The 17,556-nt window shown below is 51.3% G+C and overlaps 99 non-coding genes across 99 annotated transcripts; all 99 read right to left on the reverse strand.

The window, feature by feature from the left end:
- Positions 1-37: 37 nt before the first annotated feature.
- Positions 38-156, reverse strand: LOC141383166 (5S ribosomal RNA). The gene has a single exon (XR_012404171.1). It is a non-coding gene; the product is annotated as a 5S ribosomal RNA (ribosomal RNA).
- Positions 157-214: 58 nt separating this feature from the next.
- On the reverse strand, positions 215-333 carry LOC141383167 (5S ribosomal RNA). The gene has a single exon (XR_012404172.1). It is a non-coding gene; the product is annotated as a 5S ribosomal RNA (ribosomal RNA).
- Positions 334-391: 58 nt separating this feature from the next.
- LOC141383174 (5S ribosomal RNA) lies at positions 392-510 on the reverse strand. Its single transcript, XR_012404179.1, has one exon. It is a non-coding gene; the product is annotated as a 5S ribosomal RNA (ribosomal RNA).
- Positions 511-568: 58 nt separating this feature from the next.
- LOC141383175 (5S ribosomal RNA) lies at positions 569-687 on the reverse strand. Its single transcript, XR_012404180.1, has one exon. It is a non-coding gene; the product is annotated as a 5S ribosomal RNA (ribosomal RNA).
- Positions 688-745: 58 nt separating this feature from the next.
- On the reverse strand, positions 746-864 carry LOC141383187 (5S ribosomal RNA). Its single transcript, XR_012404192.1, has one exon. It is a non-coding gene; the product is annotated as a 5S ribosomal RNA (ribosomal RNA).
- A 58-nt stretch (positions 865-922) lies between these two features.
- Positions 923-1,041, reverse strand: LOC141383198 (5S ribosomal RNA). Its single transcript, XR_012404203.1, has one exon. It is a non-coding gene; the product is annotated as a 5S ribosomal RNA (ribosomal RNA).
- A 58-nt stretch (positions 1,042-1,099) lies between these two features.
- Positions 1,100-1,218, reverse strand: LOC141383209 (5S ribosomal RNA). The gene has a single exon (XR_012404214.1). It is a non-coding gene; the product is annotated as a 5S ribosomal RNA (ribosomal RNA).
- A 58-nt stretch (positions 1,219-1,276) lies between these two features.
- Positions 1,277-1,395, reverse strand: LOC141383220 (5S ribosomal RNA). The gene has a single exon (XR_012404225.1). It is a non-coding gene; the product is annotated as a 5S ribosomal RNA (ribosomal RNA).
- Positions 1,396-1,453: 58 nt separating this feature from the next.
- On the reverse strand, positions 1,454-1,572 carry LOC141383231 (5S ribosomal RNA). The gene has a single exon (XR_012404237.1). It is a non-coding gene; the product is annotated as a 5S ribosomal RNA (ribosomal RNA).
- A 58-nt stretch (positions 1,573-1,630) lies between these two features.
- LOC141383242 (5S ribosomal RNA) lies at positions 1,631-1,749 on the reverse strand. Its single transcript, XR_012404248.1, has one exon. It is a non-coding gene; the product is annotated as a 5S ribosomal RNA (ribosomal RNA).
- Positions 1,750-1,807: 58 nt separating this feature from the next.
- LOC141383253 (5S ribosomal RNA) lies at positions 1,808-1,926 on the reverse strand. Its single transcript, XR_012404259.1, has one exon. It is a non-coding gene; the product is annotated as a 5S ribosomal RNA (ribosomal RNA).
- A 58-nt stretch (positions 1,927-1,984) lies between these two features.
- On the reverse strand, positions 1,985-2,103 carry LOC141383264 (5S ribosomal RNA). The gene has a single exon (XR_012404271.1). It is a non-coding gene; the product is annotated as a 5S ribosomal RNA (ribosomal RNA).
- Positions 2,104-2,161: 58 nt separating this feature from the next.
- LOC141383276 (5S ribosomal RNA) lies at positions 2,162-2,280 on the reverse strand. Its single transcript, XR_012404284.1, has one exon. It is a non-coding gene; the product is annotated as a 5S ribosomal RNA (ribosomal RNA).
- Positions 2,281-2,338: 58 nt separating this feature from the next.
- On the reverse strand, positions 2,339-2,457 carry LOC141383281 (5S ribosomal RNA). The gene has a single exon (XR_012404289.1). It is a non-coding gene; the product is annotated as a 5S ribosomal RNA (ribosomal RNA).
- Positions 2,458-2,515: 58 nt separating this feature from the next.
- On the reverse strand, positions 2,516-2,634 carry LOC141383287 (5S ribosomal RNA). Its single transcript, XR_012404296.1, has one exon. It is a non-coding gene; the product is annotated as a 5S ribosomal RNA (ribosomal RNA).
- A 58-nt stretch (positions 2,635-2,692) lies between these two features.
- On the reverse strand, positions 2,693-2,811 carry LOC141383296 (5S ribosomal RNA). Its single transcript, XR_012404307.1, has one exon. It is a non-coding gene; the product is annotated as a 5S ribosomal RNA (ribosomal RNA).
- Positions 2,812-2,869: 58 nt separating this feature from the next.
- Positions 2,870-2,988, reverse strand: LOC141383300 (5S ribosomal RNA). Its single transcript, XR_012404312.1, has one exon. It is a non-coding gene; the product is annotated as a 5S ribosomal RNA (ribosomal RNA).
- A 58-nt stretch (positions 2,989-3,046) lies between these two features.
- Positions 3,047-3,165, reverse strand: LOC141383307 (5S ribosomal RNA). The gene has a single exon (XR_012404319.1). It is a non-coding gene; the product is annotated as a 5S ribosomal RNA (ribosomal RNA).
- A 58-nt stretch (positions 3,166-3,223) lies between these two features.
- Positions 3,224-3,342, reverse strand: LOC141383313 (5S ribosomal RNA). Its single transcript, XR_012404325.1, has one exon. It is a non-coding gene; the product is annotated as a 5S ribosomal RNA (ribosomal RNA).
- A 58-nt stretch (positions 3,343-3,400) lies between these two features.
- LOC141383316 (5S ribosomal RNA) lies at positions 3,401-3,519 on the reverse strand. Its single transcript, XR_012404330.1, has one exon. It is a non-coding gene; the product is annotated as a 5S ribosomal RNA (ribosomal RNA).
- Positions 3,520-3,577: 58 nt separating this feature from the next.
- On the reverse strand, positions 3,578-3,696 carry LOC141383324 (5S ribosomal RNA). Its single transcript, XR_012404338.1, has one exon. It is a non-coding gene; the product is annotated as a 5S ribosomal RNA (ribosomal RNA).
- A 58-nt stretch (positions 3,697-3,754) lies between these two features.
- Positions 3,755-3,873, reverse strand: LOC141383332 (5S ribosomal RNA). The gene has a single exon (XR_012404346.1). It is a non-coding gene; the product is annotated as a 5S ribosomal RNA (ribosomal RNA).
- A 58-nt stretch (positions 3,874-3,931) lies between these two features.
- Positions 3,932-4,050, reverse strand: LOC141383339 (5S ribosomal RNA). The gene has a single exon (XR_012404353.1). It is a non-coding gene; the product is annotated as a 5S ribosomal RNA (ribosomal RNA).
- A 58-nt stretch (positions 4,051-4,108) lies between these two features.
- On the reverse strand, positions 4,109-4,227 carry LOC141383344 (5S ribosomal RNA). The gene has a single exon (XR_012404358.1). It is a non-coding gene; the product is annotated as a 5S ribosomal RNA (ribosomal RNA).
- Positions 4,228-4,285: 58 nt separating this feature from the next.
- On the reverse strand, positions 4,286-4,404 carry LOC141383352 (5S ribosomal RNA). The gene has a single exon (XR_012404366.1). It is a non-coding gene; the product is annotated as a 5S ribosomal RNA (ribosomal RNA).
- Positions 4,405-4,462: 58 nt separating this feature from the next.
- On the reverse strand, positions 4,463-4,581 carry LOC141383358 (5S ribosomal RNA). The gene has a single exon (XR_012404372.1). It is a non-coding gene; the product is annotated as a 5S ribosomal RNA (ribosomal RNA).
- A 58-nt stretch (positions 4,582-4,639) lies between these two features.
- Positions 4,640-4,758, reverse strand: LOC141383365 (5S ribosomal RNA). The gene has a single exon (XR_012404381.1). It is a non-coding gene; the product is annotated as a 5S ribosomal RNA (ribosomal RNA).
- Positions 4,759-4,816: 58 nt separating this feature from the next.
- LOC141383366 (5S ribosomal RNA) lies at positions 4,817-4,935 on the reverse strand. The gene has a single exon (XR_012404383.1). It is a non-coding gene; the product is annotated as a 5S ribosomal RNA (ribosomal RNA).
- Positions 4,936-4,993: 58 nt separating this feature from the next.
- On the reverse strand, positions 4,994-5,112 carry LOC141383371 (5S ribosomal RNA). Its single transcript, XR_012404388.1, has one exon. It is a non-coding gene; the product is annotated as a 5S ribosomal RNA (ribosomal RNA).
- A 58-nt stretch (positions 5,113-5,170) lies between these two features.
- Positions 5,171-5,289, reverse strand: LOC141383376 (5S ribosomal RNA). Its single transcript, XR_012404393.1, has one exon. It is a non-coding gene; the product is annotated as a 5S ribosomal RNA (ribosomal RNA).
- A 58-nt stretch (positions 5,290-5,347) lies between these two features.
- Positions 5,348-5,466, reverse strand: LOC141383381 (5S ribosomal RNA). The gene has a single exon (XR_012404398.1). It is a non-coding gene; the product is annotated as a 5S ribosomal RNA (ribosomal RNA).
- A 58-nt stretch (positions 5,467-5,524) lies between these two features.
- On the reverse strand, positions 5,525-5,643 carry LOC141383388 (5S ribosomal RNA). The gene has a single exon (XR_012404405.1). It is a non-coding gene; the product is annotated as a 5S ribosomal RNA (ribosomal RNA).
- Positions 5,644-5,701: 58 nt separating this feature from the next.
- LOC141383394 (5S ribosomal RNA) lies at positions 5,702-5,820 on the reverse strand. Its single transcript, XR_012404411.1, has one exon. It is a non-coding gene; the product is annotated as a 5S ribosomal RNA (ribosomal RNA).
- Positions 5,821-5,878: 58 nt separating this feature from the next.
- On the reverse strand, positions 5,879-5,997 carry LOC141383400 (5S ribosomal RNA). Its single transcript, XR_012404417.1, has one exon. It is a non-coding gene; the product is annotated as a 5S ribosomal RNA (ribosomal RNA).
- A 58-nt stretch (positions 5,998-6,055) lies between these two features.
- Positions 6,056-6,174, reverse strand: LOC141383406 (5S ribosomal RNA). Its single transcript, XR_012404423.1, has one exon. It is a non-coding gene; the product is annotated as a 5S ribosomal RNA (ribosomal RNA).
- Positions 6,175-6,232: 58 nt separating this feature from the next.
- LOC141383413 (5S ribosomal RNA) lies at positions 6,233-6,351 on the reverse strand. Its single transcript, XR_012404430.1, has one exon. It is a non-coding gene; the product is annotated as a 5S ribosomal RNA (ribosomal RNA).
- A 58-nt stretch (positions 6,352-6,409) lies between these two features.
- On the reverse strand, positions 6,410-6,528 carry LOC141383420 (5S ribosomal RNA). Its single transcript, XR_012404437.1, has one exon. It is a non-coding gene; the product is annotated as a 5S ribosomal RNA (ribosomal RNA).
- Positions 6,529-6,586: 58 nt separating this feature from the next.
- On the reverse strand, positions 6,587-6,705 carry LOC141383428 (5S ribosomal RNA). Its single transcript, XR_012404445.1, has one exon. It is a non-coding gene; the product is annotated as a 5S ribosomal RNA (ribosomal RNA).
- A 58-nt stretch (positions 6,706-6,763) lies between these two features.
- LOC141383432 (5S ribosomal RNA) lies at positions 6,764-6,882 on the reverse strand. Its single transcript, XR_012404451.1, has one exon. It is a non-coding gene; the product is annotated as a 5S ribosomal RNA (ribosomal RNA).
- Positions 6,883-6,940: 58 nt separating this feature from the next.
- Positions 6,941-7,059, reverse strand: LOC141383440 (5S ribosomal RNA). Its single transcript, XR_012404458.1, has one exon. It is a non-coding gene; the product is annotated as a 5S ribosomal RNA (ribosomal RNA).
- A 58-nt stretch (positions 7,060-7,117) lies between these two features.
- LOC141383444 (5S ribosomal RNA) lies at positions 7,118-7,236 on the reverse strand. Its single transcript, XR_012404462.1, has one exon. It is a non-coding gene; the product is annotated as a 5S ribosomal RNA (ribosomal RNA).
- A 58-nt stretch (positions 7,237-7,294) lies between these two features.
- Positions 7,295-7,413, reverse strand: LOC141383450 (5S ribosomal RNA). Its single transcript, XR_012404468.1, has one exon. It is a non-coding gene; the product is annotated as a 5S ribosomal RNA (ribosomal RNA).
- A 58-nt stretch (positions 7,414-7,471) lies between these two features.
- LOC141383458 (5S ribosomal RNA) lies at positions 7,472-7,590 on the reverse strand. The gene has a single exon (XR_012404476.1). It is a non-coding gene; the product is annotated as a 5S ribosomal RNA (ribosomal RNA).
- A 58-nt stretch (positions 7,591-7,648) lies between these two features.
- On the reverse strand, positions 7,649-7,767 carry LOC141383462 (5S ribosomal RNA). Its single transcript, XR_012404481.1, has one exon. It is a non-coding gene; the product is annotated as a 5S ribosomal RNA (ribosomal RNA).
- A 58-nt stretch (positions 7,768-7,825) lies between these two features.
- LOC141383470 (5S ribosomal RNA) lies at positions 7,826-7,944 on the reverse strand. Its single transcript, XR_012404489.1, has one exon. It is a non-coding gene; the product is annotated as a 5S ribosomal RNA (ribosomal RNA).
- A 58-nt stretch (positions 7,945-8,002) lies between these two features.
- On the reverse strand, positions 8,003-8,121 carry LOC141383471 (5S ribosomal RNA). Its single transcript, XR_012404490.1, has one exon. It is a non-coding gene; the product is annotated as a 5S ribosomal RNA (ribosomal RNA).
- Positions 8,122-8,179: 58 nt separating this feature from the next.
- On the reverse strand, positions 8,180-8,298 carry LOC141383480 (5S ribosomal RNA). The gene has a single exon (XR_012404499.1). It is a non-coding gene; the product is annotated as a 5S ribosomal RNA (ribosomal RNA).
- A 58-nt stretch (positions 8,299-8,356) lies between these two features.
- On the reverse strand, positions 8,357-8,475 carry LOC141383484 (5S ribosomal RNA). Its single transcript, XR_012404503.1, has one exon. It is a non-coding gene; the product is annotated as a 5S ribosomal RNA (ribosomal RNA).
- A 58-nt stretch (positions 8,476-8,533) lies between these two features.
- Positions 8,534-8,652, reverse strand: LOC141383486 (5S ribosomal RNA). The gene has a single exon (XR_012404505.1). It is a non-coding gene; the product is annotated as a 5S ribosomal RNA (ribosomal RNA).
- A 58-nt stretch (positions 8,653-8,710) lies between these two features.
- LOC141383491 (5S ribosomal RNA) lies at positions 8,711-8,829 on the reverse strand. The gene has a single exon (XR_012404512.1). It is a non-coding gene; the product is annotated as a 5S ribosomal RNA (ribosomal RNA).
- A 58-nt stretch (positions 8,830-8,887) lies between these two features.
- LOC141383500 (5S ribosomal RNA) lies at positions 8,888-9,006 on the reverse strand. Its single transcript, XR_012404521.1, has one exon. It is a non-coding gene; the product is annotated as a 5S ribosomal RNA (ribosomal RNA).
- Positions 9,007-9,064: 58 nt separating this feature from the next.
- On the reverse strand, positions 9,065-9,183 carry LOC141383508 (5S ribosomal RNA). Its single transcript, XR_012404529.1, has one exon. It is a non-coding gene; the product is annotated as a 5S ribosomal RNA (ribosomal RNA).
- Positions 9,184-9,241: 58 nt separating this feature from the next.
- On the reverse strand, positions 9,242-9,360 carry LOC141383512 (5S ribosomal RNA). Its single transcript, XR_012404533.1, has one exon. It is a non-coding gene; the product is annotated as a 5S ribosomal RNA (ribosomal RNA).
- A 58-nt stretch (positions 9,361-9,418) lies between these two features.
- Positions 9,419-9,537, reverse strand: LOC141383518 (5S ribosomal RNA). The gene has a single exon (XR_012404539.1). It is a non-coding gene; the product is annotated as a 5S ribosomal RNA (ribosomal RNA).
- Positions 9,538-9,595: 58 nt separating this feature from the next.
- LOC141383525 (5S ribosomal RNA) lies at positions 9,596-9,714 on the reverse strand. Its single transcript, XR_012404546.1, has one exon. It is a non-coding gene; the product is annotated as a 5S ribosomal RNA (ribosomal RNA).
- Positions 9,715-9,772: 58 nt separating this feature from the next.
- LOC141383530 (5S ribosomal RNA) lies at positions 9,773-9,891 on the reverse strand. Its single transcript, XR_012404551.1, has one exon. It is a non-coding gene; the product is annotated as a 5S ribosomal RNA (ribosomal RNA).
- Positions 9,892-9,949: 58 nt separating this feature from the next.
- LOC141383539 (5S ribosomal RNA) lies at positions 9,950-10,068 on the reverse strand. Its single transcript, XR_012404560.1, has one exon. It is a non-coding gene; the product is annotated as a 5S ribosomal RNA (ribosomal RNA).
- A 58-nt stretch (positions 10,069-10,126) lies between these two features.
- LOC141383546 (5S ribosomal RNA) lies at positions 10,127-10,245 on the reverse strand. The gene has a single exon (XR_012404569.1). It is a non-coding gene; the product is annotated as a 5S ribosomal RNA (ribosomal RNA).
- A 58-nt stretch (positions 10,246-10,303) lies between these two features.
- On the reverse strand, positions 10,304-10,422 carry LOC141383553 (5S ribosomal RNA). The gene has a single exon (XR_012404575.1). It is a non-coding gene; the product is annotated as a 5S ribosomal RNA (ribosomal RNA).
- A 58-nt stretch (positions 10,423-10,480) lies between these two features.
- LOC141383558 (5S ribosomal RNA) lies at positions 10,481-10,599 on the reverse strand. Its single transcript, XR_012404580.1, has one exon. It is a non-coding gene; the product is annotated as a 5S ribosomal RNA (ribosomal RNA).
- A 58-nt stretch (positions 10,600-10,657) lies between these two features.
- Positions 10,658-10,776, reverse strand: LOC141383562 (5S ribosomal RNA). The gene has a single exon (XR_012404586.1). It is a non-coding gene; the product is annotated as a 5S ribosomal RNA (ribosomal RNA).
- Positions 10,777-10,834: 58 nt separating this feature from the next.
- LOC141383566 (5S ribosomal RNA) lies at positions 10,835-10,953 on the reverse strand. Its single transcript, XR_012404591.1, has one exon. It is a non-coding gene; the product is annotated as a 5S ribosomal RNA (ribosomal RNA).
- A 58-nt stretch (positions 10,954-11,011) lies between these two features.
- On the reverse strand, positions 11,012-11,130 carry LOC141383569 (5S ribosomal RNA). Its single transcript, XR_012404593.1, has one exon. It is a non-coding gene; the product is annotated as a 5S ribosomal RNA (ribosomal RNA).
- A 58-nt stretch (positions 11,131-11,188) lies between these two features.
- LOC141383573 (5S ribosomal RNA) lies at positions 11,189-11,307 on the reverse strand. Its single transcript, XR_012404598.1, has one exon. It is a non-coding gene; the product is annotated as a 5S ribosomal RNA (ribosomal RNA).
- A 58-nt stretch (positions 11,308-11,365) lies between these two features.
- Positions 11,366-11,484, reverse strand: LOC141383580 (5S ribosomal RNA). The gene has a single exon (XR_012404605.1). It is a non-coding gene; the product is annotated as a 5S ribosomal RNA (ribosomal RNA).
- A 58-nt stretch (positions 11,485-11,542) lies between these two features.
- Positions 11,543-11,661, reverse strand: LOC141383583 (5S ribosomal RNA). Its single transcript, XR_012404608.1, has one exon. It is a non-coding gene; the product is annotated as a 5S ribosomal RNA (ribosomal RNA).
- A 58-nt stretch (positions 11,662-11,719) lies between these two features.
- Positions 11,720-11,838, reverse strand: LOC141383590 (5S ribosomal RNA). The gene has a single exon (XR_012404615.1). It is a non-coding gene; the product is annotated as a 5S ribosomal RNA (ribosomal RNA).
- A 58-nt stretch (positions 11,839-11,896) lies between these two features.
- Positions 11,897-12,015, reverse strand: LOC141383599 (5S ribosomal RNA). The gene has a single exon (XR_012404624.1). It is a non-coding gene; the product is annotated as a 5S ribosomal RNA (ribosomal RNA).
- Positions 12,016-12,073: 58 nt separating this feature from the next.
- LOC141383610 (5S ribosomal RNA) lies at positions 12,074-12,192 on the reverse strand. Its single transcript, XR_012404635.1, has one exon. It is a non-coding gene; the product is annotated as a 5S ribosomal RNA (ribosomal RNA).
- Positions 12,193-12,250: 58 nt separating this feature from the next.
- On the reverse strand, positions 12,251-12,369 carry LOC141383617 (5S ribosomal RNA). Its single transcript, XR_012404641.1, has one exon. It is a non-coding gene; the product is annotated as a 5S ribosomal RNA (ribosomal RNA).
- Positions 12,370-12,427: 58 nt separating this feature from the next.
- On the reverse strand, positions 12,428-12,546 carry LOC141383623 (5S ribosomal RNA). The gene has a single exon (XR_012404648.1). It is a non-coding gene; the product is annotated as a 5S ribosomal RNA (ribosomal RNA).
- A 58-nt stretch (positions 12,547-12,604) lies between these two features.
- On the reverse strand, positions 12,605-12,723 carry LOC141383628 (5S ribosomal RNA). Its single transcript, XR_012404656.1, has one exon. It is a non-coding gene; the product is annotated as a 5S ribosomal RNA (ribosomal RNA).
- A 58-nt stretch (positions 12,724-12,781) lies between these two features.
- LOC141383636 (5S ribosomal RNA) lies at positions 12,782-12,900 on the reverse strand. Its single transcript, XR_012404665.1, has one exon. It is a non-coding gene; the product is annotated as a 5S ribosomal RNA (ribosomal RNA).
- Positions 12,901-12,958: 58 nt separating this feature from the next.
- On the reverse strand, positions 12,959-13,077 carry LOC141383643 (5S ribosomal RNA). Its single transcript, XR_012404673.1, has one exon. It is a non-coding gene; the product is annotated as a 5S ribosomal RNA (ribosomal RNA).
- Positions 13,078-13,135: 58 nt separating this feature from the next.
- Positions 13,136-13,254, reverse strand: LOC141383649 (5S ribosomal RNA). The gene has a single exon (XR_012404679.1). It is a non-coding gene; the product is annotated as a 5S ribosomal RNA (ribosomal RNA).
- A 58-nt stretch (positions 13,255-13,312) lies between these two features.
- On the reverse strand, positions 13,313-13,431 carry LOC141383656 (5S ribosomal RNA). The gene has a single exon (XR_012404686.1). It is a non-coding gene; the product is annotated as a 5S ribosomal RNA (ribosomal RNA).
- Positions 13,432-13,489: 58 nt separating this feature from the next.
- LOC141383660 (5S ribosomal RNA) lies at positions 13,490-13,608 on the reverse strand. Its single transcript, XR_012404691.1, has one exon. It is a non-coding gene; the product is annotated as a 5S ribosomal RNA (ribosomal RNA).
- Positions 13,609-13,666: 58 nt separating this feature from the next.
- Positions 13,667-13,785, reverse strand: LOC141383664 (5S ribosomal RNA). The gene has a single exon (XR_012404695.1). It is a non-coding gene; the product is annotated as a 5S ribosomal RNA (ribosomal RNA).
- Positions 13,786-13,843: 58 nt separating this feature from the next.
- LOC141383669 (5S ribosomal RNA) lies at positions 13,844-13,962 on the reverse strand. Its single transcript, XR_012404700.1, has one exon. It is a non-coding gene; the product is annotated as a 5S ribosomal RNA (ribosomal RNA).
- A 58-nt stretch (positions 13,963-14,020) lies between these two features.
- Positions 14,021-14,139, reverse strand: LOC141383677 (5S ribosomal RNA). The gene has a single exon (XR_012404708.1). It is a non-coding gene; the product is annotated as a 5S ribosomal RNA (ribosomal RNA).
- Positions 14,140-14,197: 58 nt separating this feature from the next.
- LOC141383684 (5S ribosomal RNA) lies at positions 14,198-14,316 on the reverse strand. The gene has a single exon (XR_012404715.1). It is a non-coding gene; the product is annotated as a 5S ribosomal RNA (ribosomal RNA).
- Positions 14,317-14,374: 58 nt separating this feature from the next.
- On the reverse strand, positions 14,375-14,493 carry LOC141383688 (5S ribosomal RNA). Its single transcript, XR_012404720.1, has one exon. It is a non-coding gene; the product is annotated as a 5S ribosomal RNA (ribosomal RNA).
- A 58-nt stretch (positions 14,494-14,551) lies between these two features.
- On the reverse strand, positions 14,552-14,670 carry LOC141383693 (5S ribosomal RNA). The gene has a single exon (XR_012404726.1). It is a non-coding gene; the product is annotated as a 5S ribosomal RNA (ribosomal RNA).
- Positions 14,671-14,728: 58 nt separating this feature from the next.
- Positions 14,729-14,847, reverse strand: LOC141383697 (5S ribosomal RNA). Its single transcript, XR_012404731.1, has one exon. It is a non-coding gene; the product is annotated as a 5S ribosomal RNA (ribosomal RNA).
- Positions 14,848-14,905: 58 nt separating this feature from the next.
- Positions 14,906-15,024, reverse strand: LOC141383701 (5S ribosomal RNA). The gene has a single exon (XR_012404735.1). It is a non-coding gene; the product is annotated as a 5S ribosomal RNA (ribosomal RNA).
- A 58-nt stretch (positions 15,025-15,082) lies between these two features.
- LOC141383708 (5S ribosomal RNA) lies at positions 15,083-15,201 on the reverse strand. The gene has a single exon (XR_012404742.1). It is a non-coding gene; the product is annotated as a 5S ribosomal RNA (ribosomal RNA).
- A 58-nt stretch (positions 15,202-15,259) lies between these two features.
- Positions 15,260-15,378, reverse strand: LOC141383716 (5S ribosomal RNA). Its single transcript, XR_012404750.1, has one exon. It is a non-coding gene; the product is annotated as a 5S ribosomal RNA (ribosomal RNA).
- Positions 15,379-15,436: 58 nt separating this feature from the next.
- LOC141383725 (5S ribosomal RNA) lies at positions 15,437-15,555 on the reverse strand. The gene has a single exon (XR_012404759.1). It is a non-coding gene; the product is annotated as a 5S ribosomal RNA (ribosomal RNA).
- A 58-nt stretch (positions 15,556-15,613) lies between these two features.
- Positions 15,614-15,732, reverse strand: LOC141383730 (5S ribosomal RNA). Its single transcript, XR_012404765.1, has one exon. It is a non-coding gene; the product is annotated as a 5S ribosomal RNA (ribosomal RNA).
- Positions 15,733-15,790: 58 nt separating this feature from the next.
- LOC141383735 (5S ribosomal RNA) lies at positions 15,791-15,909 on the reverse strand. The gene has a single exon (XR_012404771.1). It is a non-coding gene; the product is annotated as a 5S ribosomal RNA (ribosomal RNA).
- A 58-nt stretch (positions 15,910-15,967) lies between these two features.
- Positions 15,968-16,086, reverse strand: LOC141383738 (5S ribosomal RNA). Its single transcript, XR_012404774.1, has one exon. It is a non-coding gene; the product is annotated as a 5S ribosomal RNA (ribosomal RNA).
- A 58-nt stretch (positions 16,087-16,144) lies between these two features.
- On the reverse strand, positions 16,145-16,263 carry LOC141383741 (5S ribosomal RNA). The gene has a single exon (XR_012404777.1). It is a non-coding gene; the product is annotated as a 5S ribosomal RNA (ribosomal RNA).
- Positions 16,264-16,321: 58 nt separating this feature from the next.
- Positions 16,322-16,440, reverse strand: LOC141383743 (5S ribosomal RNA). Its single transcript, XR_012404779.1, has one exon. It is a non-coding gene; the product is annotated as a 5S ribosomal RNA (ribosomal RNA).
- A 58-nt stretch (positions 16,441-16,498) lies between these two features.
- On the reverse strand, positions 16,499-16,617 carry LOC141383753 (5S ribosomal RNA). The gene has a single exon (XR_012404789.1). It is a non-coding gene; the product is annotated as a 5S ribosomal RNA (ribosomal RNA).
- A 58-nt stretch (positions 16,618-16,675) lies between these two features.
- LOC141383760 (5S ribosomal RNA) lies at positions 16,676-16,794 on the reverse strand. Its single transcript, XR_012404796.1, has one exon. It is a non-coding gene; the product is annotated as a 5S ribosomal RNA (ribosomal RNA).
- A 58-nt stretch (positions 16,795-16,852) lies between these two features.
- Positions 16,853-16,971, reverse strand: LOC141383766 (5S ribosomal RNA). The gene has a single exon (XR_012404802.1). It is a non-coding gene; the product is annotated as a 5S ribosomal RNA (ribosomal RNA).
- A 58-nt stretch (positions 16,972-17,029) lies between these two features.
- Positions 17,030-17,148, reverse strand: LOC141383770 (5S ribosomal RNA). Its single transcript, XR_012404806.1, has one exon. It is a non-coding gene; the product is annotated as a 5S ribosomal RNA (ribosomal RNA).
- Positions 17,149-17,206: 58 nt separating this feature from the next.
- LOC141383779 (5S ribosomal RNA) lies at positions 17,207-17,325 on the reverse strand. The gene has a single exon (XR_012404815.1). It is a non-coding gene; the product is annotated as a 5S ribosomal RNA (ribosomal RNA).
- A 58-nt stretch (positions 17,326-17,383) lies between these two features.
- LOC141383784 (5S ribosomal RNA) lies at positions 17,384-17,502 on the reverse strand. The gene has a single exon (XR_012404822.1). It is a non-coding gene; the product is annotated as a 5S ribosomal RNA (ribosomal RNA).
- Between the last annotated feature and the right edge of the window lie 54 nt (positions 17,503-17,556).

Raw genomic sequence — 17,556 nt, forward strand, 5'->3', positions numbered from 1 at the left:
GCTATTTAAATCAGCTGCCAAATGAAGCACTTCGAAAAGCTTACAGCACCTGGTATTCCCAGGCGGTCTCCCATCCAAGTACTAACCAGGCCCGACCCTGCTTTACTTCCGAGTTCAGATGAGATCGGGCATTTCCAGGGTGGTATGGCCGTAAGCGAAAGAGGCTGTCAAGCGTTGGCTATTTAAATCAGCTGCCAAATGAAGCACTTCGAAAAGCTTACAGCACCTGGTATTCCCAGGCGGTCTCCCATCCAAGTACTAACCAGGCCCGACCCTGCTTTACTTCCGAGTTCAGATGAGATCGGGCATTTCCAGGGTGGTATGGCCGTAAGCGAAAGAGGCTGTCAAGCGTTGGCTATTTAAATCAGCTGCCAAATGAAGCACTTCGAAAAGCTTACAGCACCTGGTATTCCCAGGCGGTCTCCCATCCAAGTACTAACCAGGCCCGACCCTGCTTTACTTCCGAGTTCAGATGAGATCGGGCATTTCCAGGGTGGTATGGCCGTAAGCGAAAGAGGCTGTCAAGCGTTGGCTATTTAAATCAGCTGCCAAATGAAGCACTTCGAAAAGCTTACAGCACCTGGTATTCCCAGGCGGTCTCCCATCCAAGTACTAACCAGGCCCGACCCTGCTTTACTTCCGAGTTCAGATGAGATCGGGCATTTCCAGGGTGGTATGGCCGTAAGCGAAAGAGGCTGTCAAGCGTTGGCTATTTAAATCAGCTGCCAAATGAAGCACTTCGAAAAGCTTACAGCACCTGGTATTCCCAGGCGGTCTCCCATCCAAGTACTAACCAGGCCCGACCCTGCTTTACTTCCGAGTTCAGATGAGATCGGGCATTTCCAGGGTGGTATGGCCGTAAGCGAAAGAGGCTGTCAAGCGTTGGCTATTTAAATCAGCTGCCAAATGAAGCACTTCGAAAAGCTTACAGCACCTGGTATTCCCAGGCGGTCTCCCATCCAAGTACTAACCAGGCCCGACCCTGCTTTACTTCCGAGTTCAGATGAGATCGGGCATTTCCAGGGTGGTATGGCCGTAAGCGAAAGAGGCTGTCAAGCGTTGGCTATTTAAATCAGCTGCCAAATGAAGCACTTCGAAAAGCTTACAGCACCTGGTATTCCCAGGCGGTCTCCCATCCAAGTACTAACCAGGCCCGACCCTGCTTTACTTCCGAGTTCAGATGAGATCGGGCATTTCCAGGGTGGTATGGCCGTAAGCGAAAGAGGCTGTCAAGCGTTGGCTATTTAAATCAGCTGCCAAATGAAGCACTTCGAAAAGCTTACAGCACCTGGTATTCCCAGGCGGTCTCCCATCCAAGTACTAACCAGGCCCGACCCTGCTTTACTTCCGAGTTCAGATGAGATCGGGCATTTCCAGGGTGGTATGGCCGTAAGCGAAAGAGGCTGTCAAGCGTTGGCTATTTAAATCAGCTGCCAAATGAAGCACTTCGAAAAGCTTACAGCACCTGGTATTCCCAGGCGGTCTCCCATCCAAGTACTAACCAGGCCCGACCCTGCTTTACTTCCGAGTTCAGATGAGATCGGGCATTTCCAGGGTGGTATGGCCGTAAGCGAAAGAGGCTGTCAAGCGTTGGCTATTTAAATCAGCTGCCAAATGAAGCACTTCGAAAAGCTTACAGCACCTGGTATTCCCAGGCGGTCTCCCATCCAAGTACTAACCAGGCCCGACCCTGCTTTACTTCCGAGTTCAGATGAGATCGGGCATTTCCAGGGTGGTATGGCCGTAAGCGAAAGAGGCTGTCAAGCGTTGGCTATTTAAATCAGCTGCCAAATGAAGCACTTCGAAAAGCTTACAGCACCTGGTATTCCCAGGCGGTCTCCCATCCAAGTACTAACCAGGCCCGACCCTGCTTTACTTCCGAGTTCAGATGAGATCGGGCATTTCCAGGGTGGTATGGCCGTAAGCGAAAGAGGCTGTCAAGCGTTGGCTATTTAAATCAGCTGCCAAATGAAGCACTTCGAAAAGCTTACAGCACCTGGTATTCCCAGGCGGTCTCCCATCCAAGTACTAACCAGGCCCGACCCTGCTTTACTTCCGAGTTCAGATGAGATCGGGCATTTCCAGGGTGGTATGGCCGTAAGCGAAAGAGGCTGTCAAGCGTTGGCTATTTAAATCAGCTGCCAAATGAAGCACTTCGAAAAGCTTACAGCACCTGGTATTCCCAGGCGGTCTCCCATCCAAGTACTAACCAGGCCCGACCCTGCTTTACTTCCGAGTTCAGATGAGATCGGGCATTTCCAGGGTGGTATGGCCGTAAGCGAAAGAGGCTGTCAAGCGTTGGCTATTTAAATCAGCTGCCAAATGAAGCACTTCGAAAAGCTTACAGCACCTGGTATTCCCAGGCGGTCTCCCATCCAAGTACTAACCAGGCCCGACCCTGCTTTACTTCCGAGTTCAGATGAGATCGGGCATTTCCAGGGTGGTATGGCCGTAAGCGAAAGAGGCTGTCAAGCGTTGGCTATTTAAATCAGCTGCCAAATGAAGCACTTCGAAAAGCTTACAGCACCTGGTATTCCCAGGCGGTCTCCCATCCAAGTACTAACCAGGCCCGACCCTGCTTTACTTCCGAGTTCAGATGAGATCGGGCATTTCCAGGGTGGTATGGCCGTAAGCGAAAGAGGCTGTCAAGCGTTGGCTATTTAAATCAGCTGCCAAATGAAGCACTTCGAAAAGCTTACAGCACCTGGTATTCCCAGGCGGTCTCCCATCCAAGTACTAACCAGGCCCGACCCTGCTTTACTTCCGAGTTCAGATGAGATCGGGCATTTCCAGGGTGGTATGGCCGTAAGCGAAAGAGGCTGTCAAGCGTTGGCTATTTAAATCAGCTGCCAAATGAAGCACTTCGAAAAGCTTACAGCACCTGGTATTCCCAGGCGGTCTCCCATCCAAGTACTAACCAGGCCCGACCCTGCTTTACTTCCGAGTTCAGATGAGATCGGGCATTTCCAGGGTGGTATGGCCGTAAGCGAAAGAGGCTGTCAAGCGTTGGCTATTTAAATCAGCTGCCAAATGAAGCACTTCGAAAAGCTTACAGCACCTGGTATTCCCAGGCGGTCTCCCATCCAAGTACTAACCAGGCCCGACCCTGCTTTACTTCCGAGTTCAGATGAGATCGGGCATTTCCAGGGTGGTATGGCCGTAAGCGAAAGAGGCTGTCAAGCGTTGGCTATTTAAATCAGCTGCCAAATGAAGCACTTCGAAAAGCTTACAGCACCTGGTATTCCCAGGCGGTCTCCCATCCAAGTACTAACCAGGCCCGACCCTGCTTTACTTCCGAGTTCAGATGAGATCGGGCATTTCCAGGGTGGTATGGCCGTAAGCGAAAGAGGCTGTCAAGCGTTGGCTATTTAAATCAGCTGCCAAATGAAGCACTTCGAAAAGCTTACAGCACCTGGTATTCCCAGGCGGTCTCCCATCCAAGTACTAACCAGGCCCGACCCTGCTTTACTTCCGAGTTCAGATGAGATCGGGCATTTCCAGGGTGGTATGGCCGTAAGCGAAAGAGGCTGTCAAGCGTTGGCTATTTAAATCAGCTGCCAAATGAAGCACTTCGAAAAGCTTACAGCACCTGGTATTCCCAGGCGGTCTCCCATCCAAGTACTAACCAGGCCCGACCCTGCTTTACTTCCGAGTTCAGATGAGATCGGGCATTTCCAGGGTGGTATGGCCGTAAGCGAAAGAGGCTGTCAAGCGTTGGCTATTTAAATCAGCTGCCAAATGAAGCACTTCGAAAAGCTTACAGCACCTGGTATTCCCAGGCGGTCTCCCATCCAAGTACTAACCAGGCCCGACCCTGCTTTACTTCCGAGTTCAGATGAGATCGGGCATTTCCAGGGTGGTATGGCCGTAAGCGAAAGAGGCTGTCAAGCGTTGGCTATTTAAATCAGCTGCCAAATGAAGCACTTCGAAAAGCTTACAGCACCTGGTATTCCCAGGCGGTCTCCCATCCAAGTACTAACCAGGCCCGACCCTGCTTTACTTCCGAGTTCAGATGAGATCGGGCATTTCCAGGGTGGTATGGCCGTAAGCGAAAGAGGCTGTCAAGCGTTGGCTATTTAAATCAGCTGCCAAATGAAGCACTTCGAAAAGCTTACAGCACCTGGTATTCCCAGGCGGTCTCCCATCCAAGTACTAACCAGGCCCGACCCTGCTTTACTTCCGAGTTCAGATGAGATCGGGCATTTCCAGGGTGGTATGGCCGTAAGCGAAAGAGGCTGTCAAGCGTTGGCTATTTAAATCAGCTGCCAAATGAAGCACTTCGAAAAGCTTACAGCACCTGGTATTCCCAGGCGGTCTCCCATCCAAGTACTAACCAGGCCCGACCCTGCTTTACTTCCGAGTTCAGATGAGATCGGGCATTTCCAGGGTGGTATGGCCGTAAGCGAAAGAGGCTGTCAAGCGTTGGCTATTTAAATCAGCTGCCAAATGAAGCACTTCGAAAAGCTTACAGCACCTGGTATTCCCAGGCGGTCTCCCATCCAAGTACTAACCAGGCCCGACCCTGCTTTACTTCCGAGTTCAGATGAGATCGGGCATTTCCAGGGTGGTATGGCCGTAAGCGAAAGAGGCTGTCAAGCGTTGGCTATTTAAATCAGCTGCCAAATGAAGCACTTCGAAAAGCTTACAGCACCTGGTATTCCCAGGCGGTCTCCCATCCAAGTACTAACCAGGCCCGACCCTGCTTTACTTCCGAGTTCAGATGAGATCGGGCATTTCCAGGGTGGTATGGCCGTAAGCGAAAGAGGCTGTCAAGCGTTGGCTATTTAAATCAGCTGCCAAATGAAGCACTTCGAAAAGCTTACAGCACCTGGTATTCCCAGGCGGTCTCCCATCCAAGTACTAACCAGGCCCGACCCTGCTTTACTTCCGAGTTCAGATGAGATCGGGCATTTCCAGGGTGGTATGGCCGTAAGCGAAAGAGGCTGTCAAGCGTTGGCTATTTAAATCAGCTGCCAAATGAAGCACTTCGAAAAGCTTACAGCACCTGGTATTCCCAGGCGGTCTCCCATCCAAGTACTAACCAGGCCCGACCCTGCTTTACTTCCGAGTTCAGATGAGATCGGGCATTTCCAGGGTGGTATGGCCGTAAGCGAAAGAGGCTGTCAAGCGTTGGCTATTTAAATCAGCTGCCAAATGAAGCACTTCGAAAAGCTTACAGCACCTGGTATTCCCAGGCGGTCTCCCATCCAAGTACTAACCAGGCCCGACCCTGCTTTACTTCCGAGTTCAGATGAGATCGGGCATTTCCAGGGTGGTATGGCCGTAAGCGAAAGAGGCTGTCAAGCGTTGGCTATTTAAATCAGCTGCCAAATGAAGCACTTCGAAAAGCTTACAGCACCTGGTATTCCCAGGCGGTCTCCCATCCAAGTACTAACCAGGCCCGACCCTGCTTTACTTCCGAGTTCAGATGAGATCGGGCATTTCCAGGGTGGTATGGCCGTAAGCGAAAGAGGCTGTCAAGCGTTGGCTATTTAAATCAGCTGCCAAATGAAGCACTTCGAAAAGCTTACAGCACCTGGTATTCCCAGGCGGTCTCCCATCCAAGTACTAACCAGGCCCGACCCTGCTTTACTTCCGAGTTCAGATGAGATCGGGCATTTCCAGGGTGGTATGGCCGTAAGCGAAAGAGGCTGTCAAGCGTTGGCTATTTAAATCAGCTGCCAAATGAAGCACTTCGAAAAGCTTACAGCACCTGGTATTCCCAGGCGGTCTCCCATCCAAGTACTAACCAGGCCCGACCCTGCTTTACTTCCGAGTTCAGATGAGATCGGGCATTTCCAGGGTGGTATGGCCGTAAGCGAAAGAGGCTGTCAAGCGTTGGCTATTTAAATCAGCTGCCAAATGAAGCACTTCGAAAAGCTTACAGCACCTGGTATTCCCAGGCGGTCTCCCATCCAAGTACTAACCAGGCCCGACCCTGCTTTACTTCCGAGTTCAGATGAGATCGGGCATTTCCAGGGTGGTATGGCCGTAAGCGAAAGAGGCTGTCAAGCGTTGGCTATTTAAATCAGCTGCCAAATGAAGCACTTCGAAAAGCTTACAGCACCTGGTATTCCCAGGCGGTCTCCCATCCAAGTACTAACCAGGCCCGACCCTGCTTTACTTCCGAGTTCAGATGAGATCGGGCATTTCCAGGGTGGTATGGCCGTAAGCGAAAGAGGCTGTCAAGCGTTGGCTATTTAAATCAGCTGCCAAATGAAGCACTTCGAAAAGCTTACAGCACCTGGTATTCCCAGGCGGTCTCCCATCCAAGTACTAACCAGGCCCGACCCTGCTTTACTTCCGAGTTCAGATGAGATCGGGCATTTCCAGGGTGGTATGGCCGTAAGCGAAAGAGGCTGTCAAGCGTTGGCTATTTAAATCAGCTGCCAAATGAAGCACTTCGAAAAGCTTACAGCACCTGGTATTCCCAGGCGGTCTCCCATCCAAGTACTAACCAGGCCCGACCCTGCTTTACTTCCGAGTTCAGATGAGATCGGGCATTTCCAGGGTGGTATGGCCGTAAGCGAAAGAGGCTGTCAAGCGTTGGCTATTTAAATCAGCTGCCAAATGAAGCACTTCGAAAAGCTTACAGCACCTGGTATTCCCAGGCGGTCTCCCATCCAAGTACTAACCAGGCCCGACCCTGCTTTACTTCCGAGTTCAGATGAGATCGGGCATTTCCAGGGTGGTATGGCCGTAAGCGAAAGAGGCTGTCAAGCGTTGGCTATTTAAATCAGCTGCCAAATGAAGCACTTCGAAAAGCTTACAGCACCTGGTATTCCCAGGCGGTCTCCCATCCAAGTACTAACCAGGCCCGACCCTGCTTTACTTCCGAGTTCAGATGAGATCGGGCATTTCCAGGGTGGTATGGCCGTAAGCGAAAGAGGCTGTCAAGCGTTGGCTATTTAAATCAGCTGCCAAATGAAGCACTTCGAAAAGCTTACAGCACCTGGTATTCCCAGGCGGTCTCCCATCCAAGTACTAACCAGGCCCGACCCTGCTTTACTTCCGAGTTCAGATGAGATCGGGCATTTCCAGGGTGGTATGGCCGTAAGCGAAAGAGGCTGTCAAGCGTTGGCTATTTAAATCAGCTGCCAAATGAAGCACTTCGAAAAGCTTACAGCACCTGGTATTCCCAGGCGGTCTCCCATCCAAGTACTAACCAGGCCCGACCCTGCTTTACTTCCGAGTTCAGATGAGATCGGGCATTTCCAGGGTGGTATGGCCGTAAGCGAAAGAGGCTGTCAAGCGTTGGCTATTTAAATCAGCTGCCAAATGAAGCACTTCGAAAAGCTTACAGCACCTGGTATTCCCAGGCGGTCTCCCATCCAAGTACTAACCAGGCCCGACCCTGCTTTACTTCCGAGTTCAGATGAGATCGGGCATTTCCAGGGTGGTATGGCCGTAAGCGAAAGAGGCTGTCAAGCGTTGGCTATTTAAATCAGCTGCCAAATGAAGCACTTCGAAAAGCTTACAGCACCTGGTATTCCCAGGCGGTCTCCCATCCAAGTACTAACCAGGCCCGACCCTGCTTTACTTCCGAGTTCAGATGAGATCGGGCATTTCCAGGGTGGTATGGCCGTAAGCGAAAGAGGCTGTCAAGCGTTGGCTATTTAAATCAGCTGCCAAATGAAGCACTTCGAAAAGCTTACAGCACCTGGTATTCCCAGGCGGTCTCCCATCCAAGTACTAACCAGGCCCGACCCTGCTTTACTTCCGAGTTCAGATGAGATCGGGCATTTCCAGGGTGGTATGGCCGTAAGCGAAAGAGGCTGTCAAGCGTTGGCTATTTAAATCAGCTGCCAAATGAAGCACTTCGAAAAGCTTACAGCACCTGGTATTCCCAGGCGGTCTCCCATCCAAGTACTAACCAGGCCCGACCCTGCTTTACTTCCGAGTTCAGATGAGATCGGGCATTTCCAGGGTGGTATGGCCGTAAGCGAAAGAGGCTGTCAAGCGTTGGCTATTTAAATCAGCTGCCAAATGAAGCACTTCGAAAAGCTTACAGCACCTGGTATTCCCAGGCGGTCTCCCATCCAAGTACTAACCAGGCCCGACCCTGCTTTACTTCCGAGTTCAGATGAGATCGGGCATTTCCAGGGTGGTATGGCCGTAAGCGAAAGAGGCTGTCAAGCGTTGGCTATTTAAATCAGCTGCCAAATGAAGCACTTCGAAAAGCTTACAGCACCTGGTATTCCCAGGCGGTCTCCCATCCAAGTACTAACCAGGCCCGACCCTGCTTTACTTCCGAGTTCAGATGAGATCGGGCATTTCCAGGGTGGTATGGCCGTAAGCGAAAGAGGCTGTCAAGCGTTGGCTATTTAAATCAGCTGCCAAATGAAGCACTTCGAAAAGCTTACAGCACCTGGTATTCCCAGGCGGTCTCCCATCCAAGTACTAACCAGGCCCGACCCTGCTTTACTTCCGAGTTCAGATGAGATCGGGCATTTCCAGGGTGGTATGGCCGTAAGCGAAAGAGGCTGTCAAGCGTTGGCTATTTAAATCAGCTGCCAAATGAAGCACTTCGAAAAGCTTACAGCACCTGGTATTCCCAGGCGGTCTCCCATCCAAGTACTAACCAGGCCCGACCCTGCTTTACTTCCGAGTTCAGATGAGATCGGGCATTTCCAGGGTGGTATGGCCGTAAGCGAAAGAGGCTGTCAAGCGTTGGCTATTTAAATCAGCTGCCAAATGAAGCACTTCGAAAAGCTTACAGCACCTGGTATTCCCAGGCGGTCTCCCATCCAAGTACTAACCAGGCCCGACCCTGCTTTACTTCCGAGTTCAGATGAGATCGGGCATTTCCAGGGTGGTATGGCCGTAAGCGAAAGAGGCTGTCAAGCGTTGGCTATTTAAATCAGCTGCCAAATGAAGCACTTCGAAAAGCTTACAGCACCTGGTATTCCCAGGCGGTCTCCCATCCAAGTACTAACCAGGCCCGACCCTGCTTTACTTCCGAGTTCAGATGAGATCGGGCATTTCCAGGGTGGTATGGCCGTAAGCGAAAGAGGCTGTCAAGCGTTGGCTATTTAAATCAGCTGCCAAATGAAGCACTTCGAAAAGCTTACAGCACCTGGTATTCCCAGGCGGTCTCCCATCCAAGTACTAACCAGGCCCGACCCTGCTTTACTTCCGAGTTCAGATGAGATCGGGCATTTCCAGGGTGGTATGGCCGTAAGCGAAAGAGGCTGTCAAGCGTTGGCTATTTAAATCAGCTGCCAAATGAAGCACTTCGAAAAGCTTACAGCACCTGGTATTCCCAGGCGGTCTCCCATCCAAGTACTAACCAGGCCCGACCCTGCTTTACTTCCGAGTTCAGATGAGATCGGGCATTTCCAGGGTGGTATGGCCGTAAGCGAAAGAGGCTGTCAAGCGTTGGCTATTTAAATCAGCTGCCAAATGAAGCACTTCGAAAAGCTTACAGCACCTGGTATTCCCAGGCGGTCTCCCATCCAAGTACTAACCAGGCCCGACCCTGCTTTACTTCCGAGTTCAGATGAGATCGGGCATTTCCAGGGTGGTATGGCCGTAAGCGAAAGAGGCTGTCAAGCGTTGGCTATTTAAATCAGCTGCCAAATGAAGCACTTCGAAAAGCTTACAGCACCTGGTATTCCCAGGCGGTCTCCCATCCAAGTACTAACCAGGCCCGACCCTGCTTTACTTCCGAGTTCAGATGAGATCGGGCATTTCCAGGGTGGTATGGCCGTAAGCGAAAGAGGCTGTCAAGCGTTGGCTATTTAAATCAGCTGCCAAATGAAGCACTTCGAAAAGCTTACAGCACCTGGTATTCCCAGGCGGTCTCCCATCCAAGTACTAACCAGGCCCGACCCTGCTTTACTTCCGAGTTCAGATGAGATCGGGCATTTCCAGGGTGGTATGGCCGTAAGCGAAAGAGGCTGTCAAGCGTTGGCTATTTAAATCAGCTGCCAAATGAAGCACTTCGAAAAGCTTACAGCACCTGGTATTCCCAGGCGGTCTCCCATCCAAGTACTAACCAGGCCCGACCCTGCTTTACTTCCGAGTTCAGATGAGATCGGGCATTTCCAGGGTGGTATGGCCGTAAGCGAAAGAGGMTGTCAAGCGTTGGCTATTTAAATCAGCTGCCAAATGAAGCACTTCGAAAAGCTTACAGCACCTGGTATTCCCAGGCGGTCTCCCATCCAAGTACTAACCAGGCCCGACCCTGCTTTACTTCCGAGTTCAGATGAGATCGGGCATTTCCAGGGTGGTATGGCCGTAAGCGAAAGAGGMTGTCAAGCGTTGGCTATTTAAATCAGCTGCCAAATGAAGCACTTCGAAAAGCTTACAGCACCTGGTATTCCCAGGCGGTCTCCCATCCAAGTACTAACCAGGCCCGACCCTGCTTTACTTCCGAGTTCAGATGAGATCGGGCATTTCCAGGGTGGTATGGCCGTAAGCGAAAGAGGMTGTCAAGCGTTGGCTATTTAAATCAGCTGCCAAATGAAGCACTTCGAAAAGCTTACAGCACCTGGTATTCCCAGGCGGTCTCCCATCCAAGTACTAACCAGGCCCGACCCTGCTTTACTTCCGAGTTCAGATGAGATCGGGCATTTCCAGGGTGGTATGGCCGTAAGCGAAAGAGGMTGTCAAGCGTTGGCTATTTAAATCAGCTGCCAAATGAAGCACTTCGAAAAGCTTACAGCACCTGGTATTCCCAGGCGGTCTCCCATCCAAGTACTAACCAGGCCCGACCCTGCTTTACTTCCGAGTTCAGATGAGATCGGGCATTTCCAGGGTGGTATGGCCGTAAGCGAAAGAGGMTGTCAAGCGTTGGCTATTTAAATCAGCTGCCAAATGAAGCACTTCGAAAAGCTTACAGCACCTGGTATTCCCAGGCGGTCTCCCATCCAAGTACTAACCAGGCCCGACCCTGCTTTACTTCCGAGTTCAGATGAGATCGGGCATTTCCAGGGTGGTATGGCCGTAAGCGAAAGAGGMTGTCAAGCGTTGGCTATTTAAATCAGCTGCCAAATGAAGCACTTCGAAAAGCTTACAGCACCTGGTATTCCCAGGCGGTCTCCCATCCAAGTACTAACCAGGCCCGACCCTGCTTTACTTCCGAGTTCAGATGAGATCGGGCATTTCCAGGGTGGTATGGCCGTAAGCGAAAGAGGMTGTCAAGCGTTGGCTATTTAAATCAGCTGCCAAATGAAGCACTTCGAAAAGCTTACAGCACCTGGTATTCCCAGGCGGTCTCCCATCCAAGTACTAACCAGGCCCGACCCTGCTTTACTTCCGAGTTCAGATGAGATCGGGCATTTCCAGGGTGGTATGGCCGTAAGCGAAAGAGGMTGTCAAGCGTTGGCTATTTAAATCAGCTGCCAAATGAAGCACTTCGAAAAGCTTACAGCACCTGGTATTCCCAGGCGGTCTCCCATCCAAGTACTAACCAGGCCCGACCCTGCTTTACTTCCGAGTTCAGATGAGATCGGGCATTTCCAGGGTGGTATGGCCGTAAGCGAAAGAGGMTGTCAAGCGTTGGCTATTTAAATCAGCTGCCAAATGAAGCACTTCGAAAAGCTTACAGCACCTGGTATTCCCAGGCGGTCTCCCATCCAAGTACTAACCAGGCCCGACCCTGCTTTACTTCCGAGTTCAGATGAGATCGGGCATTTCCAGGGTGGTATGGCCGTAAGCGAAAGAGGMTGTCAAGCGTTGGCTATTTAAATCAGCTGCCAAATGAAGCACTTCGAAAAGCTTACAGCACCTGGTATTCCCAGGCGGTCTCCCATCCAAGTACTAACCAGGCCCGACCCTGCTTTACTTCCGAGTTCAGATGAGATCGGGCATTTCCAGGGTGGTATGGCCGTAAGCGAAAGAGGMTGTCAAGCGTTGGCTATTTAAATCAGCTGCCAAATGAAGCACTTCGAAAAGCTTACAGCACCTGGTATTCCCAGGCGGTCTCCCATCCAAGTACTAACCAGGCCCGACCCTGCTTTACTTCCGAGTTCAGATGAGATCGGGCATTTCCAGGGTGGTATGGCCGTAAGCGAAAGAGGMTGTCAAGCGTTGGCTATTTAAATCAGCTGCCAAATGAAGCACTTCGAAAAGCTTACAGCACCTGGTATTCCCAGGCGGTCTCCCATCCAAGTACTAACCAGGCCCGACCCTGCTTTACTTCCGAGTTCAGATGAGATCGGGCATTTCCAGGGTGGTATGGCCGTAAGCGAAAGAGGMTGTCAAGCGTTGGCTATTTAAATCAGCTGCCAAATGAAGCACTTCGAAAAGCTTACAGCACCTGGTATTCCCAGGCGGTCTCCCATCCAAGTACTAACCAGGCCCGACCCTGCTTTACTTCCGAGTTCAGATGAGATCGGGCATTTCCAGGGTGGTATGGCCGTAAGCGAAAGAGGMTGTCAAGCGTTGGCTATTTAAATCAGCTGCCAAATGAAGCACTTCGAAAAGCTTACAGCACCTGGTATTCCCAGGCGGTCTCCCATCCAAGTACTAACCAGGCCCGACCCTGCTTTACTTCCGAGTTCAGATGAGATCGGGCATTTCCAGGGTGGTATGGCCGTAAGCGAAAGAGGMTGTCAAGCGTTGGCTATTTAAATCAGCTGCCAAATGAAGCACTTCGAAAAGCTTACAGCACCTGGTATTCCCAGGCGGTCTCCCATCCAAGTACTAACCAGGCCCGACCCTGCTTTACTTCCGAGTTCAGATGAGATCGGGCATTTCCAGGGTGGTATGGCCGTAAGCGAAAGAGGMTGTCAAGCGTTGGCTATTTAAATCAGCTGCCAAATGAAGCACTTCGAAAAGCTTACAGCACCTGGTATTCCCAGGCGGTCTCCCATCCAAGTACTAACCAGGCCCGACCCTGCTTTACTTCCGAGTTCAGATGAGATCGGGCATTTCCAGGGTGGTATGGCCGTAAGCGAAAGAGGMTGTCAAGCGTTGGCTATTTAAATCAGCTGCCAAATGAAGCACTTCGAAAAGCTTACAGCACCTGGTATTCCCAGGCGGTCTCCCATCCAAGTACTAACCAGGCCCGACCCTGCTTTACTTCCGAGTTCAGATGAGATCGGGCATTTCCAGGGTGGTATGGCCGTAAGCGAAAGAGGMTGTCAAGCGTTGGCTATTTAAATCAGCTGCCAAATGAAGCACTTCGAAAAGCTTACAGCACCTGGTATTCCCAGGCGGTCTCCCATCCAAGTACTAACCAGGCCCGACCCTGCTTTACTTCCGAGTTCAGATGAGATCGGGCATTTCCAGGGTGGTATGGCCGTAAGCGAAAGAGGMTGTCAAGCGTTGGCTATTTAAATCAGCTGCCAAATGAAGCACTTCGAAAAGCTTACAGCACCTGGTATTCCCAGGCGGTCTCCCATCCAAGTACTAACCAGGCCCGACCCTGCTTTACTTCCGAGTTCAGATGAGATCGGGCATTTCCAGGGTGGTATGGCCGTAAGCGAAAGAGGMTGTCAAGCGTTGGCTATTTAAATCAGCTGCCAAATGAAGCACTTCGAAAAGCTTACAGCACCTGGTATTCCCAGGCGGTCTCCCATCCAAGTACTAACCAGGCCCGACCCTGCTTTACTTCCGAGTTCAGATGAGATCGGGCATTTCCAGGGTGGTATGGCCGTAAGCGAAAGAGGMTGTCAAGCGTTGGCTATTTAAATCAGCTGCCAAATGAAGCACTTCGAAAAGCTTACAGCACCTGGTATTCCCAGGCGGTCTCCCATCCAAGTACTAACCAGGCCCGACCCTGCTTTACTTCCGAGTTCAGATGAGATCGGGCATTTCCAGGGTGGTATGGCCGTAAGCGAAAGAGGMTGTCAAGCGTTGGCTATTTAAATCAGCTGCCAAATGAAGCACTTCGAAAAGCTTACAGCACCTGGTATTCCCAGGCGGTCTCCCATCCAAGTACTAACCAGGCCCGACCCTGCTTTACTTCCGAGTTCAGATGAGATCGGGCATTTCCAGGGTGGTATGGCCGTAAGCGAAAGAGGMTGTCAAGCGTTGGCTATTTAAATCAGCTGCCAAATGAAGCACTTCGAAAAGCTTACAGCACCTGGTATTCCCAGGCGGTCTCCCATCCAAGTACTAACCAGGCCCGACCCTGCTTTACTTCCGAGTTCAGATGAGATCGGGCATTTCCAGGGTGGTATGGCCGTAAGCGAAAGAGGMTGTCAAGCGTTGGCTATTTAAATCAGCTGCCAAATGAAGCACTTCGAAAAGCTTACAGCACCTGGTATTCCCAGGCGGTCTCCCATCCAAGTACTAACCAGGCCCGACCCTGCTTTACTTCCGAGTTCAGATGAGATCGGGCATTTCCAGGGTGGTATGGCCGTAAGCGAAAGAGGMTGTCAAGCGTTGGCTATTTAAATCAGCTGCCAAATGAAGCACTTCGAAAAGCTTACAGCACCTGGTATTCCCAGGCGGTCTCCCATCCAAGTACTAACCAGGCCCGACCCTGCTTTACTTCCGAGTTCAGATGAGATCGGGCATTTCCAGGGTGGTATGGCCGTAAGCGAAAGAGGMTGTCAAGCGTTGGCTATTTAAATCAGCTGCCAAATGAAGCACTTCGAAAAGCTTACAGCACCTGGTATTCCCAGGCGGTCTCCCATCCAAGTACTAACCAGGCCCGACCCTGCTTTACTTCCGAGTTCAGATGAGATCGGGCATTTCCAGGGTGGTATGGCCGTAAGCGAAAGAGGMTGTCAAGCGTTGGCTATTTAAATCAGCTGCCAAATGAAGCACTTCGAAAAGCTTACAGCACCTGGTATTCCCAGGCGGTCTCCCATCCAAGTACTAACCAGGCCCGACCCTGCTTTACTTCCGAGTTCAGATGAGATCGGGCATTTCCAGGGTGGTATGGCCGTAAGCGAAAGAGGMTGTCAAGCGTTGGCTATTTAAATCAGCTGCCAAATGAAGCACTTCGAAAAGCTTACAGCACCTGGTATTCCCAGGCGGTCTCCCATCCAAGTACTAACCAGGCCCGACCCTGCTTTACTTCCGAGTTCAGATGAGATCGGGCATTTCCAGGGTGGTATGGCCGTAAGCGAAAGAGGMTGTCAAGCGTTGGCTATTTAAATCAGCTGCCAAATGAAGCACTTCGAAAAGCTTACAGCACCTGGTATTCCCAGGCGGTCTCCCATCCAAGTACTAACCAGGCCCGACCCTGCTTTACTTCCGAGTTCAGATGAGATCGGGCATTTCCAGGGTGGTATGGCCGTAAGCGAAAGAGGMTGTCAAGCGTTGGCTATTTAAATCAGCTGCCAAATGAAGCACTTCGAAAAGCTTACAGCACCTGGTATTCCCAGGCGGTCTCCCATCCAAGTACTAACCAGGCCCGACCCTGCTTTACTTCCGAGTTCAGATGAGATCGGGCATTTCCAGGGTGGTATGGCCGTAAGCGAAAGAGGMTGTCAAGCGTTGGCTATTTAAATCAGCTGCCAAATGAAGCACTTCGAAAAGCTTACAGCACCTGGTATTCCCAGGCGGTCTCCCATCCAAGTACTAACCAGGCCCGACCCTGCTTTACTTCCGAGTTCAGATGAGATCGGGCATTTCCAGGGTGGTATGGCCGTAAGCGAAAGAGGMTGTCAAGCGTTGGCTATTTAAATCAGCTGCCAAATGAAGCACTTCGAAAAGCTTACAGCACCTGGTATTCCCAGGCGGTCTCCCATCCAAGTACTAACCAGGCCCGACCCTGCTTTACTTCCGAGTTCAGATGAGATCGGGCATTTCCAGGGTGGTATGGCCGTAAGCGAAAGAGGMTGTCAAGCGTTGGCTATTTAAATCAGCTGCCAAATGAAGCACTTCGAAAAGCTTACAGCACCTGGTATTCCCAGGCGGTCTCCCATCCAAGTACTAACCAGGCCCGACCCTGCTTTACTTCCGAGTTCAGATGAGATCGGGCATTTCCAGGGTGGTATGGCCGTAAGCGAAAGAGGMTGTCAAGCGTTGGCTATTTAAATCAGCTGCCAAATGAAGCACTTCGAAAAGCTTACAGCACCTGGTATTCCCAGGCGGTCTCCCATCCAAGTACTAACCAGGCCCGACCCTGCTTTACTTCCGAGTTCAGATGAGATCGGGCATTTCCAGGGTGGTATGGCCGTAAGCGAAAGAGGMTGTCAAGCGTTGGCTATTTAAATCAGCTGCCAAATGAAGCACTTCGAAAAGCTTACAGCACCTGGTATTCCCAGGCGGTCTCCCATCCAAGTACTAACCAGGCCCGACCCTGCTTTACTTCCGAGTTCAGATGAGATCGGGCATTTCCAGGGTGGTATGGCCGTAAGCGAAAGAGGMTGTCAAGCGTTGGCTATTTAAATCAGCTGCCAAATGAAGCACTTCGAAAAGCTTACAGCACCTGGTATTCCCAGGCGGTCTCCCATCCAAGTACTAACCAGGCCCGACCCTGCTTTACTTCCGAGTTCAGATGAGATCGGGCATTTCCAGGGTGGTATGGCCGTAAGCGAAAGAGGMTGTCAAGCGTTGGCTATTTAAATCAGCTGCCAAATGAAGCACTTCGAAAAGCTTACAGCACCTGGTATTCCCAGGCGGTCTCCCATCCAAGTACTAACCAGGCCCGACCCTGCTTTACTTCCGAGTTCAGATGAGATCGGGCATTTCCAGGGTGGTATGGCCGTAAGCGAAAGAGGMTGTCAAGCGTTGGCTATTTAAATCAGCTGCCAAATGAAGCACTTCGAAAAGCTTACAGCACCTGGTATTCCCAGGCGGTCTCCCATCCAAGTACTAACCAGGCCCGACCCTGCTTTACTTCCGAGTTCAGATGAGATCGGGCATTTCCAGGGTGGTATGGCCGTAAGCGAAAGAGGMTGTCAAGCGTTGGCTATTTAAATCAGCTGCCAAATGAAGCACTTCGAAAAGCTTACAGCACCTGGTATTCCCAGGCGGTCTCCCATCCAAGTACTAACCAGGCCCGACCCTGCTTTACTTCCGAGTTCAGATGAGATCGGGCATTTCCAGGGTGGTATGGCCGTAAGCGAAAGAGGMTGTCAAGCGTTGGCTATTTAAATCAGCTGCCAAATGAAGCACTTCGAAAAGCTTACAGCACCTGGTATTCCCAGGCGGTCTCCCATCCAAGTACTAACCAGGCCCGACCCTGCTTTACTTCCGAGTTCAGATGAGATCGGGCATTTCCAGGGTGGTATGGCCGTAAGCGAAAGAGGMTGTCAAGCGTTGGCTATTTAAATCAGCTGCCAAATGAAGCACTTCGAAAAGCTTACAGCACCTGGTATTCCCAGGCGGTCTCCCATCCAAGTACTAACCAGGCCCGACCCTGCTTTACTTCCGAGTTCAGATGAGATCGGGCATTTCCAGGGTGGTATGGCCGTAAGCGAAAGAGGMTGTCAAGCGTTGGCTATTTAAATCAGCTGCCAAATGAAGCACTTCGAAAAGCTTACAGCACCTGGTATTCCCAGGCGGTCTCCCATCCAAGTACTAACCAGGCCCGACCCTGCTTTACTTCCGAGTTCAGATGAGATCGGGCATTTCCAGGGTGGTATGGCCGTAAGCGAAAGAGGMTGTCAAGCGTTGGCTATTTAAATCAGCTGCCAAATGAAGCACTTC

This window comes from Danio rerio, chromosome 4 (genome assembly GCF_049306965.1).
Source record: "Danio rerio strain Tuebingen ecotype United States chromosome 4, GRCz12tu, whole genome shotgun sequence".
NCBI lineage: Eukaryota > Metazoa > Chordata > Actinopteri > Cypriniformes > Danionidae > Danio > Danio rerio.